The following is a 21,472-nucleotide window of genomic DNA, read 5'->3' as shown; positions in this document are numbered from 1 at the left end:
TATGTGTGTGGAAATGGAATTGTAATTTGGCAACACGTGCCCTCCTTCTCTTAACCTTTGGAATAGTCGTGGAAAGATGGTATGGGCCGGATGTCTCCTACGTGGGTACTTGTCCTGATACAATCTGTTAGCTTGTCTACTGTTCCCATTGGCTCATCCGTATTCGAAAATCAGGTCTGCATATTCCGCTCTCGTGTACTCCTCCATTTCACTAGGACTGATCGACTGGACACTGCAACTTGTACACATACACTACTGTCTACAGATGTGCATATCAGGACCGACCATGTCCGTTACACATTACGCTATCTGCATTGCTTTAGTGTAGTTTCCTGTCCCTATCCCTCAGACAGCGCACTAAGTGGAATACTGTAGGTAGACAACGTAAACAACGTCAGATGAATACGGTATGTGTAAGATGTACAGATAAATACACATAAATAAGGTGTACGGAGGAATAAAATTATTTCATTTCCACAGAACAATTTTTGCTTGTAACTTTCGACTCGGTCATTTCCGGACCAGGGTTCCTCATCTCAAATTGATACATGTGCCCTTCGCCATCATCCCTGAAAGTTTGTAACACCACCTCGGAAACATCCTGTATTTGTTGATCTGTTTTTCCCTTTGTCTGTTAGTCTATTAGCCTCTTTGTCTAATTGTATTTTAGCCTGTTTCTGTTAGTCTGTTAGAGTGTTTGCCTCTTAGTCTGTTAGTCTATTTTTCTCTTTGTCTGTTGGTCTGTTTGTCTCTTGATTTATTTGTATTTTAGTCTGTTAGCGTATTTGTCTCTTTGTCTGTTGATCTGTTTGTCTGTTCATCTGTTAGTTGATCTCTTTGTCCGCTAATCTCTTTGTCTGATTGTCTGTCTTTCTGTCTCTTTGTCTATCAGTCTTTTCATCTGTTTCTCTTTGTGTATTGATCTGTCTGTTTGCCTATGTAGCTACAGCGATTGTATATGAACTGTATTTTGATTACAGTTTCTATCTACAAGTCAAATCATTGAGTATTATGATGTACATTTCCAGAAAAAAAACGGACCGCCTAATTTTGAACATTGATCATATGCAGTTACAAGAGTACCTGTATGTATGCTACTTGTGGTCAGCGCTGCTAAACTTGTTGCCTACATACAGGTGGTCTCCCATCAAGACATGGGCCTTTTTTTTTTCTGGAACTGTCCTTGAAATATAATTCTTATTAAGAAAAGAAAGGATATTTTTAGAAACATGGACAATAGAAACTGATTTTACCAAATTTCTTCTTGAATTTTTCTCTTCGTGATGCTGACAAGATAATATAAGTTACAGGATGGAAGATTTTCAGAGCGAATGGTTCAAGTTGCATGTAACAAAAAAATAATATCATATTGGTGGACAGTTAATAGTTTTTCAGAAATTTTCCCAAATGTTTAAAAACCTTTTACTCGATAACTATTTAGAGTAGGATCGTGATTTTTGTTCATATCGATAGGAAATCTAATGAAGAACAATTTATCCCTCTGGCGTATTTCAATAGCGTGGACGGTTTTCATGTAAATTTAATTTAAAAAAACTCTAATTTGAAGCCACTGCACGATGCGAGTAGTGGCAACATCTTGGCAGAAAGCAGCTCACCTATCTAGACACAACGAGTTCGTTGACCTCTTACATCTGTATCACGAGTAGAGTGTGTTAGCGGCGATGTTGCCGGACTGCTGAAACTTGAAACTTAACTTTCTATTTTACCGTGCATTTAATCACAAAACGTAATATAAGTTTTCATTTAAGTGTATCCTATCGTATCTTTCAATCTGTAAGGTTATTTAACTTCCACTGTATATAAACCTGGTATTTTCATATGGACTCGCTAGCACAATTTGAGTAATATTGAATAAGATCTTTACCATTTTAATCGTAATAAATACAGGGACATCATTTTATTTTTACTTGCATTTTTATTGTTCCTGCATTTCTGAATGTACTTCACTCTCACCCCTTCACTAATGTCCTTGCTCCCGTCAGACACACAAACTTACGGCCGCTGTTGCATTCGAAGTCTTAAAGCAGTGAAGTAAACACTGCAGTGTATAGTGTGTTTCATAAGTATGATTGCGTTTTCTATAGAAGAAAGAACCTATATTAATAATATCGTACTAAAAATTATATTCAAGAAACGATAAATTCAATTTCAGAGAATATGCTTCAAAATGTTTTTAATAATATGCGTACTGAATTGAAGCCTGCATTGTAATGAACGGCAATCATTTTCAGCAACTTGTTTAAAAATTCACATTAGCTTTTTTGAATTGAGGTGGCTAGAAGCAAAGGAATGCTAGTGACATTTGTAATAACATGAGTTAAGTGCATCCAGTGTAAGCAAAAGTATCTAAAATTTTAGTGGCAAAGGGATATTTTAATCGCATGACACATTAAAATTTAAATAAAAATTTCACCGATTTTACGAAAGCTTAAATATTTAAACCCCATTTTCTCAAAAGTAACTTAAGTGCACTTACAGCCCTTTACTTATGACCCCTCAATTTAAATGCACTCTATATTGTATGTTAACACCAATAATTAATATGCTAAATAAAGTAGACATTACATAACGAACATAGCCGCCTGAAAAGTTGAGTTTTTGAAAAAAAAATGTTACTACTCTACTGTATTTTGATAAATTCCGTAAAAGTGATGATCAAACTGAAAATAGTAATATCGTATTTCCCTACAACATAAATGGATACACTACTTTTCTCTCCTCCTATACCTAGTAAAATGATTTGTTTACATATTGCACTAGTAACATCAAACTCTTGTAATGGAAGGGGGCAACAGTGCAGTGTTTCCGAGTATAGCCAGGTTAATGTTAAAAATGTTGGTAAAAATAAAGTGATGTCCCTGTACTTGTTTGAACTGATGATCGTAGTTTACAACAGATGTAACTGCATCTTAACATTTGTGTGTGTCCTCTAGAGTTGCCAGTGCAATAATAATAATAATAATAATAATAATAATAATAATAATAATAATAATAATAATAATAATAATAATTGTCCAATAAAAGTCCAGCACAGTGATACAATTAATACAATAAAATGAACAACTATAACGGGAAAATGAAGAACATAGATTACAATGATTAATTTACAAGAATTAATACTATAATATTTTAAGGAAAGGAATTGATTCTTACAAAAGTATTACCAATTTGTATATAAGGATTATGCTAATAATATTAGCAAAGACATTGCCATATTGTAATACTTCTATAATAATAATAATAATAATAATAATAATAATAATAATAATAATAATAATAATGATAAATTTATTGGGTTATTTTACGACGCTGTATCAATATCTTAGGTTAGATAATGATAATGATAATAATAATAGTAATGATAATAATGATAATGCTGTGAAAAACTTCATACCTACATTAGGTGAGAATCGAATCTAAATCTTGATCTGGTTGCAGCTAGCTCGAAAACAGCTCATTAACATTTCACGAACACCAAGGTCGGCGAATAAGCACTACCTAGGAAAAGAAAGAAACATTGAACCTTACAACTTGAAACCACGCTAGACTGTGCATCGTAACCAGTTTCACGTGAGAAATTTCTATTCCTGGATATGTAATTAGCGAGTACATTACGCAAGTTGTAATTACCAAGTTGTCTGTTTGGTGTTACAGCATGGGCATAACATTCTTTAAAGCTGTAATTTGACCAGAGTATGCTCTTGTCGTTACCACTCAGGTCAGCCAATATTGTAACAAAAAGTTGCTGAATACTGTTACCACCACCACCACCACCACCACCACCACCACCACCACCACGCGAAGTTTTGCGGACGATATATAGTAGACCTACTTTTTATCAAATTCTGAAGATTGATTGCAGTGAAACAGCATGTCAGCTATAGAGAATATTCGAAAATAATATCATTAGAAGGGTCATCACAAATCCGTAATGAGATTTGTATACGTAAGCCTGTAGGACTATTCGAAAGTTACGAGAGATTTGAAAGCCACATAATATTTTAATTTTAATAAAAAAATAACTTGTTATACAAATAACAGGTAGCCTATATATTGTTCATAAAAAATGGGGATTATTTCCACAGAAAGGTCTATTTCAGTTATTTCGCTATTACAGTAGAACCTCTATTATCCGTGGTAATGAATGGAGTGGGTTCAACGGTTAATCGAAAAAATCAGATAATCCGTACCATAAAAATTTTCGTAGTTTTGCGAATAATACACTTTGGTAATTTCCTCTTTGGTCTTTATTTAACACAAGTTCACTAATTTAAGTCTCGTTGTCAACGACTGGTTTTTAAGGGGCAAGGAAACTCCTTGTAATGGCTTGCCTGTTGAAAGATATGAATAGTGAAGGTCTCATGTTGTAGATTTACCTACACACTTTATACAGTCCAAACTCATATCCTGTTGCGAGATGAGCCATAGTTTCTCTTTCCCCAAAGAACTCAATTATTTACACTCTTTTTTCGATACTTAGCACAACAAGATTTTTTTTGACATCTATAGAAGTTATACAGTACGACAATTCCAATAGTAGGCCATACTGTGTAAGGGAAAATGCTTGTAATAACACTCTCCAGAAAAAATAACGTGCTAATACAATGTAGAGTACTCTATATATTTCTGTAGAAAAAAAAGCGAGAGAAAGACAGACGGATTATCCACCAATCGGTTAGTAGGGTGACGAATAATCGGGGTTCTACTGTATTAACGAAAATTAAATAAACAACTATTCAAGCTATTTCTGAATGAGTTAATGCTTTATTTTTTATTTACGTTTTTTTTTTTTGTAAATTAATACCAGAAAGTAATGGTTTTGCCTTTACTTGACCTTATTAAGGAATTAGGTCTTTGAACTATTTAGATTCTATAAGTTTATTTTCTTAATCTTTTCCAATGGCGTCCAAGTCTTCATCGTCCTTTATTATTAAGCTGCAGTGCTGTTTCCACTGTTCTGGTTTCCTTCATACGTTGTAAGTGCTTATAACAATAATATTTTCTGTATTGGGTGATTATGATTGAAATGAGATTCTTCCGGTATAAAACAAAAATGTTAACAGAAGAACAGACCAATAGATCAACGGACTAACAGAAGAAAATACCAACAGAAGAATAGACCAACAGACTAACAGAAGAACAGAAAAATAGACGGACACAACAGACGGACATATCAACACTATCAACAGAAGAGTAGAAGAACAGTCTAACAGAAAACAGGCCTAGATTATAGAGCAATAGAAGAATAGAACAGACGGAGAGACCAAGTCCAACAGAATAATAATATATAACAGTCCAACAAACCCAAAGAAGAACCGGCTAATAGCCCAACAGAAAAACAAACAACAGACCAACAGAAGAACACACCAACAATCCAACAGAAAAACAAAAAAGACCAACAGAAGAACATACTAATAATCCAACAGAAGAACAGATCAACAGACAAATGGGCCAACAGAATAATAGACCAACTGGCCAAAAGAAGAGTAGACTAACAGACCAACAGAAGAATATAAAAATAGAAGAACAGTCTAACAGAAAACAGGCCTAGAATACAGAGCAAAAGAACAGAACAGGCGGACAGACTAACAGAAGAACAGAACAGACGAACAGACCAAGTCCAACAGAATAATATACCAACAGTCCAACAAACACAGAACCGACCAATAGCCCAATAGAAAAACAAACAGACCAACAGAAGAACACATCAACAGTCCAACAGAAAAACAAAACAAAAGTCCAACAGAAGAACACACTAACAATCCAACAGAAGAACGGATCAACAGACAAATGGACCAACGGAATAATAGACCAACTGGCCAAAAGAAGAATAGACTAACAGACCAACAGAAGAACAGACCCCGGACCGAAAAAGAACATACCAACAGAAGAACATATTAACAAAAGAATAGACCCATAGAAAAAAGACAAACAGAACAAGATACCAACAGAAAAAACATAGCAACAGAAGAGCAGCCCTATAGAATAATAGACTAAAAGACCAACAAACCAATAGTCCAACAGAAGAACAGAGAATAGACTAAAAGACCAACAATCCAATAGTCCAACAGAGGAACAGATCAACAGACCAATTGAAGATCAAACCAACAGAAGAACAGACCAACAGAAAAACAGACTAGCGTACCAACAGAAGAATAAACAAATAGAAGAACAGATAAACAGATCAACGGACGAACAGAAGAACAGGCTAATGGAAGAGAAGGCCAACAGAAGAACGTGTCTACGGAAGTACAGACCAAAAACCAACAGACGAAGAAAGCGACGCATAAACAAAGGAGTGAAATTGGGAATAATAACAATTTATTTATTTATTTATTTATTGATATTTATGTGCTAGACAACAGCCATAGGCCAATAAAAGTCCAGCACAGTGATACAAATAATGCAATAAAATGAACAGCTATGATACACATTACATAATAGAGATAACAACAAAATAAAGAACATGGATTACAATGATTAGTTTACAAGAATTAATACTATTATATTTTATGGCAAGGAGTTGATTCATACAAAAGTATTACCAAATGTGTAGAAAGATAATGCAATTAATATTAGCAAATACATTTCCATGTTCTAATACTTCTATGCATTGAATGGACCGAAATGGCCTACATGTAAGTTAGCATGTTTAATACATCTGGAGACCGGCGAGGAAGATTTAGAATTTTCAATATAGAAGAGTTTGTGATGTCTCATGTCCTTCATAGGAATACGAAAGCTGACACAATAATAATAATAATAATAATAATAATAATAATAATAATAATAATAATAATTTATTTATTTATTTATTTATTTATTTATTTAATGTGCTGTACAACAGCCAGTGGCCAATTACAGTTCAGCACAAATATAACAAAAACATAAAACAAAAATAATTATTACACATAAATATAATTACAATTACAATAATGACGATGAATGGATAACTAAGAATACTATGAGACAATGTTAATTGAGTATAATGCCTAAAAGAATACATAAATGATAAATCGTTGTCAAGAGCAAACAAAGTCTATACATTGAAGGGATCGAATTCGCAGCCATGCATGTTGGCATTTTTAATGCATCTGGAGACTGGTGAAAGAAATTTCGAATTTCTAATATAGAAAAGTTTGTGGGCTCTCATATCTTTTGTTGGAATACGTAAGGTAATATTGTTTAAGAAAGAGTCACAGGATATATCACCTTTGAGGACTTTACAAAAGAACAGATAATCTAGCTCATGGCGTCTAGCATATAGATTTTGACAATTAAAATATTCACATTTTCTCTCATAACTATACCCGGAATTAATGGGTAGAAATCTGAATGAACATAAGGATATAAATTTTCTTTGTATATTTTCTAATTTAGCCGAGTCCGTAGTTGTAATCGAGTTCCAAACTACAGATGCATATTCGAGTTTCGATCGCACCAATGTATAGTATAGCATTAAAAGAGAATCGGGCGTGGAAAAAGAATAAGTTATTGACCGTATTATTCCTAGCATTCTGATTGCGTGATTGTAAATGTAATCAACGTGACTATGAAAATACAATTTACTGTCAAAGAATATTCCCAAATCTTTTACGCAATCCGTTCTGTTAATTAGTACATTATTTAGATAATAATTAAATTTCAGTGAAGAAGTTTTTCTAGAAAAGGTTATTACATTAGTTTTGGATACGTTAATTTTCATACCATTGTCTTCCGAGCATTTAGCGACTGAATTAATGTCACATTGAAGTGATTGACAGTCAGTACTACTTTTGATTGTACGAAAAATTTTTAAATCGTCTGCAAATAATAAACAGTCAGAACTTATTCTTTTACATATATCATCTATGAATATAATAAATAGGAGAGGTCCTAAAGTAGATCCCTGCGGGACTCCGCAATTTATATTATAAGAATAAGAGTGTATATTAAACAGTCTTACACATGAAACTCTATTACTTAAATAATTTTCGAACCACTTTACGTAGCTTACAGAAAGGCCAATATTTCCTAACTTATGAAGAAGGATATAGTGCGGAACTACATCAAAAGCTTTGCTGAAATCAAAATATATTGAATAATAATAATAATAATAATTGAGAAGCTCTTATCATCCAGTCTGCTCTCCAAAAATCTGAAAGTTAGAATTTATAAAACAGTTATATTACCGGTTCTTCTATATGGCTGTGAAACTTGGACTCTCACTCTGAGAGAGGAACATAGGTTAAGGGTGGTTGAGAATAAGGTGCTTAGGAAAATATTTGGGGCTAAGCGGGATGAAGTTACAGGAGAATGGAGAAAGTTACACAACGCAGAACTGCACACATTGTATTCTTCACCTGACATAATTAGGAACTTGAAATCCAGACGTTTGAGATGGGCAGGGCATGTAGCACGTATGGGCGAATCCAGAAATGCATATAGAGTGTTAGTTGGGAGACCGGAGGGAAAAAGACCTTTAGGGAGGCCGAGACGTAGATGGGAGGATAATATTAAAATGGATTTGAGGGAGGTGGGATATGATGATAGAGACTGGCTTAATCTTGCACAGGATAGGGACCGATGGCGGGCTTATGTGAGGGCGGCAATGAACCTTCGGGTTCCTTAAAAGCCATTTGTAAGTAAGTAAGTAATAATAATAATAATAATAATAATAATAATAATAATAATAATAATAATAATACGCAAACACATTATGAACCCTTCAGTGATAAAAATTGAAACACTGTCTCCTTATGGCTAATAACTATAAAGTCAACCTTATAGAGCTGGTTGAAAACAACGTGTAATGGGGATGGATTCAGACAGATTACTGGTACAAACTGCTACATTACAGAAAATTTACAGGGAGAAGAACTGTTGGACGACCATAAAGCTCTGAGTACAGACATTTCAACGAGCATTTTAAAATTTCATTAATCTTTGTGAAGCTCAAACGCGCCTGAGGGCCTAACGCGTGCAGTACGTGATTACTATACAAATCCACGTGCGCATGCACGTACACACATGTAAAGTTCTCTGCAGAGCATCAGCATGTCAAAGTTCGTACTCCCTTTTTGATGTTACAAGAGTACAATGTATTTTATCTCTGCCAAAAGTTTGTTGGTTTCCTATAAAATGACAAAAAGTGACTTTATGTTGCAGTGAGCATGGGTTCGAATGTCTCTTATAAATTGTAATTTTTTTTTTTTTAATTTCTCATTACATGGCGTTTGAAGGGAAAGTTTTGTGATGCTCGAAATACCGACTTTCAGATATCAACGGCAGTACACGTGTTCAGTATTTCTGTTATCGAAAAGTTGGCTTTGGAAATGCGATTTCCCCTAAACTATTGGACGAATTTTGTTCGTATTTAGTATCTAGGAATGAGTTTATTACAGAGTACTCCACATGAAATATTTTATTTCAACAATCTGTTCGTCAGCTGCTAGTGACCACTTGGATCGAGAATAATTATATAAATAAATAATTACTAATAATAAACAAAACAAAACAAAGTCTAATTCCTTAATATCTGATTCTAAATATACAGAGGTTTGCTTCCGATTTCTGGAAACGATTTTGAATGACTTCATGTGCGTCAGGAGTCACACGACAGCTGAACGTGGTGAGAGGTGACAGACCAGTAGTGAGTGATTTCATACTCAGAGTGCACGGTGTCTCACAGCAGCAATTCCCAAGGAAAATCGAGCCTTTTTGGGAGGGGTACATTACGACCCTTTCTGATAAGTACAGTTAGGTGAAAATCATAGGAGCCTGCACCTTTTACTTGTGTTGAAAGATGTACTTTTAGGAAGAACTGTTTAAAAACAGAATTTTTTAAAAGTGTGTAAGGCGTTTGATGAGAAAGTATGTGTCACATTCGCCTGGCACTAATTTTTTACGATTATCATTTAATAATATAGTTATGGCTTAAACGATGTCATACTTAACAGTACAACATTTAATTACTACACATCTTGATTACACAACTTTTAACACTAGGCCTATATCATTTCGGAATACATAATCACATAAAACATAAGAATAAAACACAAACACAAGAACACAAAAAATACATCACACTAACATATGAAAACAAAAACACACACAAGATTGCAACTTCATTGAAGAAATTAAATTACAACATCGCATACAGAACAAATAATACTATATAAAAACATCTCAACACACAAACAAACAAATACAACCACACAGGCGTATACAAACTCAAATGTAACACCTACAACAACTTCTACATAGGACAGACAGGCAGATAATTTCAAACACGTTACATCACAGCCATAACAAAAATACAAAACACTTCCACATATGCAAAACATATCACAAATGCTAACCACACCTACAGAGATGTCAACACAGTCATGGAAATTCTACACATCCAACCAAAAAGCCAGAAACTAAACACACTAGAACAACACGAAATATACAGACGCACAAAAACACATCCAAATGAAATTCTCAACATAGAACTCAATTTCAGATCACACACACTCTTTGACTCCACATTACACTACACAAACACACCCCCACAAGAAACAAAATAAAAGACGCCAAGACCAGCAACAACCAATTCTGAAGATGGCCAATAGCAGGCCGAAACTTGTTCGCAAGGTAATATAAAATTCAACACGTGGAAGACACATAATACGTTTTCCGATTTAATTACTATTAACATAAGGAAAAGAATGGTTAGGTATATAGATTCGGTCATTCAAAGAAGTCCAGAAAAGAGATCAAATTGTTTTACACTTAACGTGTTTCTTGAAGTGGTCAGACTGTACAGAGAATACTTAAGGATGTGATAACCCCTGCTGGGATACCGCTGTGCTCATTAGCAAGAGTTTGTTGGCTTACCTAAAGATTACAAAAGTGTGTACACCTCTTGCATGCAAAGATTGAGATGGGAGATAATGACACCGTTGTATGCATTCAACTGTCTGGCATCGCCATGGAAACACTTCTAGCTTATTAAGCTATTATTCGTTTCAGCCACATGCAGTATAAAACTTACACCTTGACGAATCCTATAAACGCTTTGCTTCAGTTCTGCGAAGATTAATTTCTCAACACCTTTATTGTTGCTATTATTATTATTATTATTATTATTATTATTATTATTACTATTACTATTATTAGACTGCTATATTTTTTCACCATACCATTCTAACCGTTATATTCCAGATGATGATGATGATGATGATGATAATAATAATAATAATAATAATAATAATAATAATAATATTCAGATTGCCGCCCTCACATAAGCCCGCCATCGGTCCCTATCCTTTGCAAGATTAATTCAGTCTCTATCATCATATCCCACCTCCCTCAAATCCATTGTATTATTATCCTCCCATCTACGTCTCGGTCTCCCCAAAGGTATTTTTCCCCTCTAGCCTCCCAACTAACACTCTATATGCATTTCTGGATTCGCCCATACGTGCTACATGTCCTGCCATCTCAAACATCTGGATTTAATGTTCCTCATTATGTCAGGTGAAGAATACAATGCGTGCAGTTCTGCGTTGTGTAACTTTCTCCATTCTCCTGTAACTTCATCCCTCTTAGCCCCATATATTTTCCTAAGAACCTTATTCTCAAACACCCTTAATCTCTGTTCCTCTCTCAAAGTGAGAGTCAAGTTTCACAACCATAAAGAATAACCGTTAATATAACTGTTTTATAAATTCTAACTTTCAGATATTTGATGACGAAAGCTTCTCAACCGAATAATAACAGACATTTTCTCTAGCCTATTTATTCTGCGTTTAATTTCCTCCCGAGTGTCTTTTATATTTGTTACTGTTGCTACAAGATATTTGAATTTTTCCACCTCTTCGAAGGATAAATCTCCAATTTTTATATTTCCATTTCGTACAATATCCTGGTCACGAGACATAACCATATACTTTGTCTTTTCGAGATTAATTTCGAAACTTATCGCTTTACTTGCTTCAAGTAAAATTCCCGTGTTTTCCCTAATCGTTCGTCGATTTTCTCCTAGCATATTCACGTCATTTGCATAGACAAGAAGCTGATGTAACCCGTTTAATTCCAAACCCTCTCTGTTATCCTGGATTTTTCTAATAGCATATTCTAGAGCGAAGTTAAAAAGTAAAGGTAATAGTGCATCTTCTTGCTTTAGCCCGCAGTGAATTGAAAAAAAACATCAGCTAGAAACTGGCCTATACGGACTGTATAGGTTTCACTGTATAATAATAATAATAATAATAATAATAATAATAATAATGATAATAATAATGATACAGAGGCCCAAGGACGACCAGCTGACTACTACCATCACGCCCATAACCCTCAGCAGAGGTGAACGATCATCCAACCAGCATGGATTATCGTACGATGATTCCCCAGTCGTTAGTTATTTTCCATAACCGTATTTCGCTACTTCGTCGTAGCTCTTAGAATTTATCACGATGCTAAGTGGGCACCGGTGTCATACACTGGCCGGAATTTCAGGAAAAATTTCCTTCCCCACGACGACGATTCGAACCAGCGCGCATTCCATAATGCGAGTCTAGGCATGACGTCTTAGACTACGATGCTACTGTGCGAAGCTCTTATATATTTATAGTATGCCTCTGATTGAGGGCTCCAGGCAAAATTTGTCAACCATTTCTCGTCCACTTTGAATTTTGACGCTGAACAACTCTACACTTGAAAATGTCGTGAAATAAAACACGTCTTCTACGGTACCGTCAAACCGGGCTACTTGGACCCTTAAGGTGTTATTTGAACCCAGAAGAAGAAATGTTTACTTACCATTGGAGTAACTTAGGTGAAAATATTTGTACAGATGAAAGTTTGCAGAGAAAAAAACCACAACTTTCGACAACAAACTGTTATTTTACATCGACGAAAACATTTTTTTCTTCTGGGTTCAAGTAACACCTTAAGGGTCCAAGTAGCCCGCTTTGACGGTGCCTTCATTTTCAAGAATTTTTTTGATTGTTAATTTTGAATTAAAGTATTTTTTTAATACTGGCACGAAATTATAATTTCATAAGTTAATGATATTCAAAGGTCTTTCTGTTATCTATACTAATAATAAATCTGTAGCCGAAATTTTTCTGGTAATTTTCGATTTTCCAAAAATAATTGGTCCTAAAATATATAATTAACCACCCTGAAAACGAAAATCGCTTTTTTGAAATTTTTGTTTGTATGTCTGTCTGTATGTTTGTTACCTTTTCACGCGATAATGGCTGAACGGATTTCGATGAAAATTGGAATATAAATTAAGTTCGTTGTAACTTAGATTTTAGGCTATATGGTATTCAAAATACATTATTTAAAAGGGGGTTATAAGGGAACCTGAATTAAATAAATCGAAATATCTCGCTTATTATTGATTTTTGTGAAAAAATGTTACATAACAAAAGTTTCTTTAAAAATCATTTGCGATAAGTGTTATCCTTTGAAAAATGTTGATAGGACTGATATTTAATGAGATAAATGAGTTTTAAAATTAAAATAACTGCCATCTAAGGCCGTGTAACGAAATAAAAAATAAATGACTTGGTCTATAAGGGGCCTTGAACAACAATCGAAAGCTATGAAAGATAGCCTACAGAGAATGTTTCTGTGTTTGTATGAAGTAATATCGGAAGCTAAATTAACCGATTTGTATAATTAATTATTATTTCGCCATTATATAGTGTAGTTTCTCTAGATGGACATAATACTATAATGTTATTACAGTAATTTCTGATATAATAATGTAATGTAATGTAATTTAATGTAATATAATATAATATAATATAATATAATATAATATAATATAATATAATATAATATAATATAATATAATATAATATAATTTATTTGAAGGGTTCAGAACCATAGTGGGCCAAGCGCCATTTACTGAATACGTAGAAAACAACAAGGGTTAAAATTAAGTTATTACCATAATTCAATGGAAACATATAGCAAGTAAAATAAAGTATACACATTAAATCTAAATGATGTCAATGTTCATTAAACTATGGTTGCATGTAATAACAATTAAGAAACATGTTAAAGGATTTGTCATTGCACCAAATGAGTGCTTTCTGGACCAAAATGATCGCATTTTAATTATTTGGATGCAATTTAAATTAAGTAACATATTAAACGATTTATCCTTCTATTAAACACGAATGTTCCCTAGATCAAACGTCCTATTTTAATTATGTAATTACATTATATTTATTTTTAACAGGTGCAGCGGAGCGCACGGGTACGGCTAGTAATAAAATAAGACAGTATTACTATGGCGACATATTTAATTTTGTTACATCAGAAAGGCGTTTTGCGATGGATACAGAAGAGTCCTCTGAAAACACTAATATAGAATTGTAAGAATATTTCAGAAATGAAATATAGCCTATTGTGCTTATTGTGCCTAACGACTTCTAAATCAAGGTACTAGTATGCGGAAATTACAAAGTAACTACCGTAAGGTGAATACCAGGTAATCTGTGGCGAATCCTCGGCCTCATCTCGCCACATACTATCTCATTATCACCAATCTCATCGACGCTAAATAACCTAGTAGTTGATACAGCGTCGTTAAATAACCAACAAAAACTAAAACTAAACAAAGTAACTTACGTCATTCTTGCTCCAATACATATGGCGTTTAGCTTTGGAGGTGGAGGGGTGGAGGAGGGTTTGGAATAAGTTATTATGAGCAAAACAATTGCATACAAATATGTTCATGTTAGAAAGACAAGAAACCGTAACAACTATGTAGGGTGTTATCATTCAAAAACCCATTGCAATACACCACATTACCTGGTGTGCCACCATTTTAACATGTAGATTAGGCTCAATATGGCTGACAATAATGTAGTCACTTCCAGATAAACTCGATACCGACGGAAAAGGGAGTATCCAGTCCATGTCTGTCTGTCTTTCTCTCTCTTTATTGTTATTTCAGTAGGTGGAGCCAAAATTCTCTCCTTTTTTTATACTCCTCTCCCTCATCAAACTTCCGCTATCTACTCCCACTCCCCTAGCTGTGTAGGCCACCCTATCGTGCAAGGTTGAGTGCATTCGCTCCCACCTTTTTAAGTTCTGTGCCGCATTATTTCTAACTATTTCCTTCTTAACCTTACACATGTAAAAACTTGTACTAGAAAAAAGGTCTACAAAGACAACGACTGTTCCTAACCGCTCTCCATTGTTTCGAATTTTGTTTGTAGAATGATCGAGAATAGCTACATGTATACGTATAGAGAATGAAGAAACATTCACGAACGTCCACGATACTATTAAATGTAGGCCTATTCTTCTTTTTGATCTAGTCGCTACCATTATTGTCATTGTGTCCGAGATTTGTGGATTCAAACCCAAATTGAAAGTGGTAATACACTTAGCAAGCCTTCCTTTAGAAGGAAAGAAAAACAGTGCGTTCCATATCATAGATTTACGACATGTAAGAAACCCTTTTCTGGTTAGAGAATCCAAGCGAAATTTATTAAAAATTTCACAAAATTTGTAGGTAACACAAGAGAAACGTCAGTGGCCTAATTTTATGTAAATTTATTCCACCCCGCCCCCAAATTTATCCAATGGGACCTGTGATATGCTATTACATGATCCAGATACTTTTATATTTTCATAGATAATAAATCTTACATATTTTCAGAATTGTGGATTAAAATTTGCAATTTTCCAATAGCAACACTCTAGACCTATCAAGAATCAGATAATTTAGTAATGCTGTTGGGTTAATGGTTTGAGGTTTGGCTTGTGAGAATAAGAGTCACCACAAATTATGATAATTGATAATAAAAATATATGCACAAATTATCAAGACTGCCAATGAAAATACTGCAAAATACCGCGAGATATTTTCATAATAAACATCAAAAATACCACTAAAACTTATTACAACTAAGAATAAAAACTACAAAGCAATACAAATTATCATGACTAACTATATAAATAACAGTACATGTAATTATCACAATTTACAATATAAATAATATTACAAATAATTATCAGAACACAATATAAATAACACTACGGATTATCACAATTGACAACACATATAACACTGGGCCTACAAATTATCAGAACTAACAATAAAAACACATGACGAATTATCACAACTGACAATAAAAATATCACTACAAATTACCATAACATTAAAAATAACACTGCATAACAATATACATTACAATACAAATACCATTGAAAATAATCTTAACTAACAATGAGACAAAAACTACAAATTGTCATAATGAACACTAATACAACACTGCAAATTACCGAACTAATTTTGCAAATAATATTAAAATTATCACAACTAACAATAAAAATATCAGTTTGCTTTACCACAAATAACAATAAAATTAACACCTTGAACAACACTAAAAATATCATCACAAATTATCACAATGAACAATAAAAACAACACAAAATACTACTACAAATTATAGCAATTAACAATATAAATATTTCAAAATGCCGCTACGAAATACACAAATAACAATTAAACTATAAAAAATACTACCACAAATTATCAAAATGAACAATATAAATATCACAGAATACCACTACAAATTATAAAAATCAACAATATAAATATTTCAAAATGCAGCTACGAAATACACAACGAACAATAATTAAACTATAAAAAATACCACCGCAAATTATCACAATGAACAATAAAAATATCCCAAAATACAACTACAAATTATCACAATGAACAATAAAAATATCACAAAATACCACTACTAATCATTACAACAAACTATAAATATTAATGCAAATTACCACACCTGACGCAAATTATCTTAATTAACGATACAAATATACCACAAAATGCCGCCACAATTGATCACATTTAAGAATACAAATATCACAAAATGCCGCTAAGAATTACAAATAAAAAAAAACACAAGGCATCACCACAAATCATCACAATTAAGAGTACAGATATCAATAAATACCTTTTTTTACTTATCACAACTAACAATTTAAATCACACTACAAATTATCACAATTAATAATATAAATGTCACTACAAATTATCACAAAGAACAAAACAAATACCACAAAATACCACTACAAATCATCACAAGTTCTTCCGCCCATATTAAATTTGTTAAACTATAAATTAATTTCCACGCTTGACCGTCACTTACAGTAAACTACTATTAAATGAATTTTCTAATTTAAAAACTAGCTAACTCAATTTAATTATAATTCTATATAGGTACGCGTATTATATTCTACGTATTAATAATGCTGAAACTGATCAGGAAGAGAAAAAGTAATTGGTTGAGCCACTGGCTGAGAAAAAACTGCCTACTGAAGGAATGGTGAGCGGGAGAAAAGTTCAGGAAGGGAAGAAGATAGCAGATGATAAATGACATTAAGATTTATGGATCATATGCGGAGACTAAGAGGAAGACAAAAAATAGGGACGATTGGAGAATGCTGGGTTTGCAGTGAAAGGCCTGCCCTTGGACAGAAAACTATGAATGAATACGTGTATATTGTATATAGATTAAATTGTATCATATTAACTCATAAATTATTACTTTTCTTACAGGTCTTATCTCAAATGAAATAGACGTACACTAGTCTTTAAAATTTAACTGAAGGTTACAGCTGTAGAACGTTTAGTGTATTGTAAATATTCATAATTTAAATAGGTATGTCACTATTGTATTGATTAAGGCTGGTTGAGTGGAATAGAATACTTATAGTTTTACAAGCAAACATTTTCAAGGGGGCAAATAAAAAAGTTGTTTCTTTTTCCTTCTACCATGTTAATAATGTCAAAACAAGAGCTTATACAAATTTTGGCCACTCGAGCGCAATTACAAGGACCCCCACCCCAGAAAGTAAGTTTCCCTGGAGCCATTTAGAGAAACAAAATACAATTTCATGGAAGGATTTATTGGAATAGATACAGCAGTTATTGCGCTATTTTCCAAATATTCCCCACCAGAACTGAGACATTTCTCATACCATGGGGTCAACAGAGAGGTGCAGACGGCTGTCACACATAGGTTCCGATCCCAGGCGGCGGACTTCTACGACAAGGATACAAAAGTTTATCCCACGGTATGACAAATGTCTCATTTCCGATGGAGAATAGATTGAAAAATAGTTCAACAATATCTGTATATATTCCAATAAATATTTCCTTTAAATTGTGTTTTCTTTCTGTAAACGGCCCGGAAAACTTATTTTTTGGAGGAGCCCACGTAATTGCACTGGAGTGGCCAAAACTTGTATCAGCACTTGTTTTGACATTATTAATATAGTGGAAAAAAATAAACTTTTTGTATCTGCCCCCATGAGAATGTTTGCTTGTTGGTCTGCCAGCGAAAATAAAACATTCTACAAACAAACACCATAAGTTTGATACATGTATAGGAGTTGCAAGACTATAAAATAAGATCGCTTAATTATTCTAACGATCAAGAACATAATATCTCTGTAGCTTACAAATGTGATTTCTTACCGTTATGCGAACACTAAGTGTTGCGTAGTGTTATACAGGGTGATTCACGAGGATTTACCGTCACTTACGGAGCTTATTTCCGAAGACATTCTGAGCAAAAAATATCATATAAACATTTGTCCTAATCTCAATATTTTTATAATTACACTAATTTGAAGTTGTTAGTAAAATACCTTTCTTCTTCAGTTTTAAGGGTAAATAATATTACAAATAGAGAATGGAGTATTCAAAAGTGTCATTTCTTTAATTGGCTGGTGTTTGAAGCTAAAAATGTGTTGTTAATTGCTTTGTACAGATTTTGTTTTTCAGTTTTTAACTAAAAAAGTCATCAGACACTTATTACAAAAATTGTTACAAATCATACGACTTTAGGAACTTGATTCTTTACAGTTTAATTATGCATCCTAATGTACAATGTTAAAGAATTTACAAGAGTGACGTGATTTGTAACAATTGTTGTGATAGATGCGTAAGAAAATGTAATTTTGTAGTTAAAAATCGGAAAAAAAAAATCTGTACGAAGCAACTATGGAATTCACAACACATTTTTAGTTTCAGAATACTAGCTAATTGAAGAAATGATACTCCTGAATAGTTCATTCTATTTTTAATTAAACTGGTTGTTAGACGTTACGGAAATCTCGGAAACTGAACTATAGACAACCTCGTTCATAAAGATGAATCGTTGCATAGCGTCACTTACATGAAATAATTAATGCCTACCAGGGTTAACTCAATTTAAAACAGCTGTAGATCAGGCACCGAGAACTTTCGGACGTGAACAACAATATTTAGGGAGACGTATAATTTAGCATTAATACAATGTTATTTTCACTGGGCTTACGTACATTCACATACTAACATTAGCAACATAACAAAAATATCATTGAATTGCTTTTTGATATGTTTAAAATGCTTTGTTTTCCCCTCCTTTGCATAACTATATCTATATAAAATATGTATAGTTGTGTCCACTCGAGAGCAAGCTGCATAGTTGGGAATGTGAAAAACACGGAGTTTCAAAGTTAATATTGCAACTTTGAGCGACTGTCCATAAGCTTAATTTTAATATGGCCATTACAAATGCTAGTCCCACTGAAATAAAATTGCAGTTGCTTAAATTCGAAAGGCAAGTTAGTAGGTATCATAGGAATACGTGAGGTAAAAACATCTTCTCCTTTTGTTTTACCAGTCAATATTATCACTTATGTTACCTTTTTTTCTCACACCAATTCTTGTTCCATTGCATAATTTTGGCATGTCAATATTTCGCAATTGTTCCGGTACTATTAGTGATTCAAAATTAAGTAGGCTATTAAATTATGTGGTTTCAAAGAATTCATGAATTCAGATGGATAAAATACAGCCTGCTCACTGCTCACTATCCACAACTGTATCGAGAAACTCATACTACGGTCTTGGACTGCGGAAAGATACTTATTGTATGAATAAATTGTCTAAATTTTGGCCTTCATGATGTATCAACAATGCTTTCGTGCTCTTTCTTCCACGGCCTCGTGAAAGTCGATGTTGAATACAACAGACAATAATAAAGAACAATTGACAGTAGAATATTGTACATGAATGTTTTTTTTTTTTAAGATTTATTTTAGGTCTCATAACTGCATGGTCTTTTTGCGACCACAATATTCATATACAGAACAATGCAAGACAAGCAGTGATGATTACAAACAAGGTACACAATATATTACAATGTATCTAGAGGTAAAAAAAATAATAATAATTAAATAACAAAAAATTAATAAACAGAGTGTGTGAACAGTATAAATTTTACAATCTAATCATATTATACAAGGAAACTTCTTTAAAGAATTGAACTACTTGTAGAAGAACATCTGTATTGTTGAGTGCTGTAGATATATCACTTGGTATGTTGCACTTTTTCCTTGAGGTGTGGTATTTTCGGCATTCTATGGTGACGTGTTTAACGGTGAGTAAGCAATGACGGGTTTCACAGATTGGTGGTTCATTTCTTGATATGAGGTAGGAATGAGTCAATTTTGTATATCCAATTCTTAATCTTGATAATAAAACCTGGTCTTTTCTATTAAGCTTGTGGATTGGTATATTGAGAGAGCATGTTGACTTGACTTCGAAAAGTTTTCTGGAGGGATTGAGAGTCCAAGGTGTAATCCATGATTCTTTACATTTATTGTCTATGAGGGAAATGAAATCTCGATGTGTTAAGAAGATATAGTCGGGATTGGTAGAATCTTTGGTGCTTTGTTTGGCTTCTCTATCAGCTACATCGTTGCCTGCAATGCCGCAATGAGAGGGTATCCAGATGAAAATAACTTCTTTTCCTTTTGCTATAAGTCTATGGTATAAGATCTGAATGTCTTGTGTTAATTGATCAGTTGTCCATACATTGCTCAGCGCCTTTAATGAGCTTAAAAAATCTGAAAATATGATGGAATCACATGAATGTTTGATAGTATATAATTTTATTATTTTTTTAAATTAACGTTCATTTGTCCGACTTTAATGTAGTCTATGTTCTTCTCCTGGTTAAGAAGCTTAAATGTGCAAACTTTGGCAAATATCGGTCAAAGCGTGTAGACTTGTATAGAGTACATGCATGCATGCATGCATACATACATACATACATACATACATACATACATACATACATACATACATACATAGCCACATTGACTTTTATATATAAGATTTTCTTTTACCCTTAAAAACTCAAGAATAATGGTATTTTACAAACAGTTTCAAATTAGTGTAATTCTGAACATATTGAGATTAGGACAAATGTTTATATGACATTTTTTGCTCAGAATGTCTTCGGAAATAAGCTCCGTAAGGGATGGTAAATCCTCATGAGTCACTCTATGTAACACGGAAAAGAAAACATACAGTTTTCTTAAAACATCCTGTTATTTTCATATACAATTTCATAATCACTTTGCCATTTGACTTACATATACACAG

The 21,472-nt window shown here is 33.4% G+C and overlaps 1 long non-coding RNA gene across 2 annotated transcripts in view; it reads right to left on the bottom strand.

Moving 5' to 3' along the window:
* Positions 1-21,472, bottom strand: part of LOC138713977 (uncharacterized) — a 201,053-nt gene that overhangs the window by 72,949 nt on the left and 106,632 nt on the right. Inside the window, exon 2 of one of the 2 annotated variants that reach the window (XR_011336016.1) lies at positions 3,416-3,519. This is a non-coding gene — a long non-coding RNA (uncharacterized lncRNA). The remainder of the gene's footprint in view (positions 1-3,415; positions 3,520-21,472) is intronic. The other variant, XR_011336017.1, reaches the window with a different exon arrangement.

Source organism: Periplaneta americana, chromosome 14 (genome assembly GCF_040183065.1).
Source record: "Periplaneta americana isolate PAMFEO1 chromosome 14, P.americana_PAMFEO1_priV1, whole genome shotgun sequence".
Classification (NCBI taxonomy): Eukaryota; Metazoa; Arthropoda; class Insecta; order Blattodea; family Blattidae; genus Periplaneta; species Periplaneta americana.
Note: the sequence above shows the minus strand (reverse complement) of the source record. Positions and strands in the feature narration are given on the sequence as shown.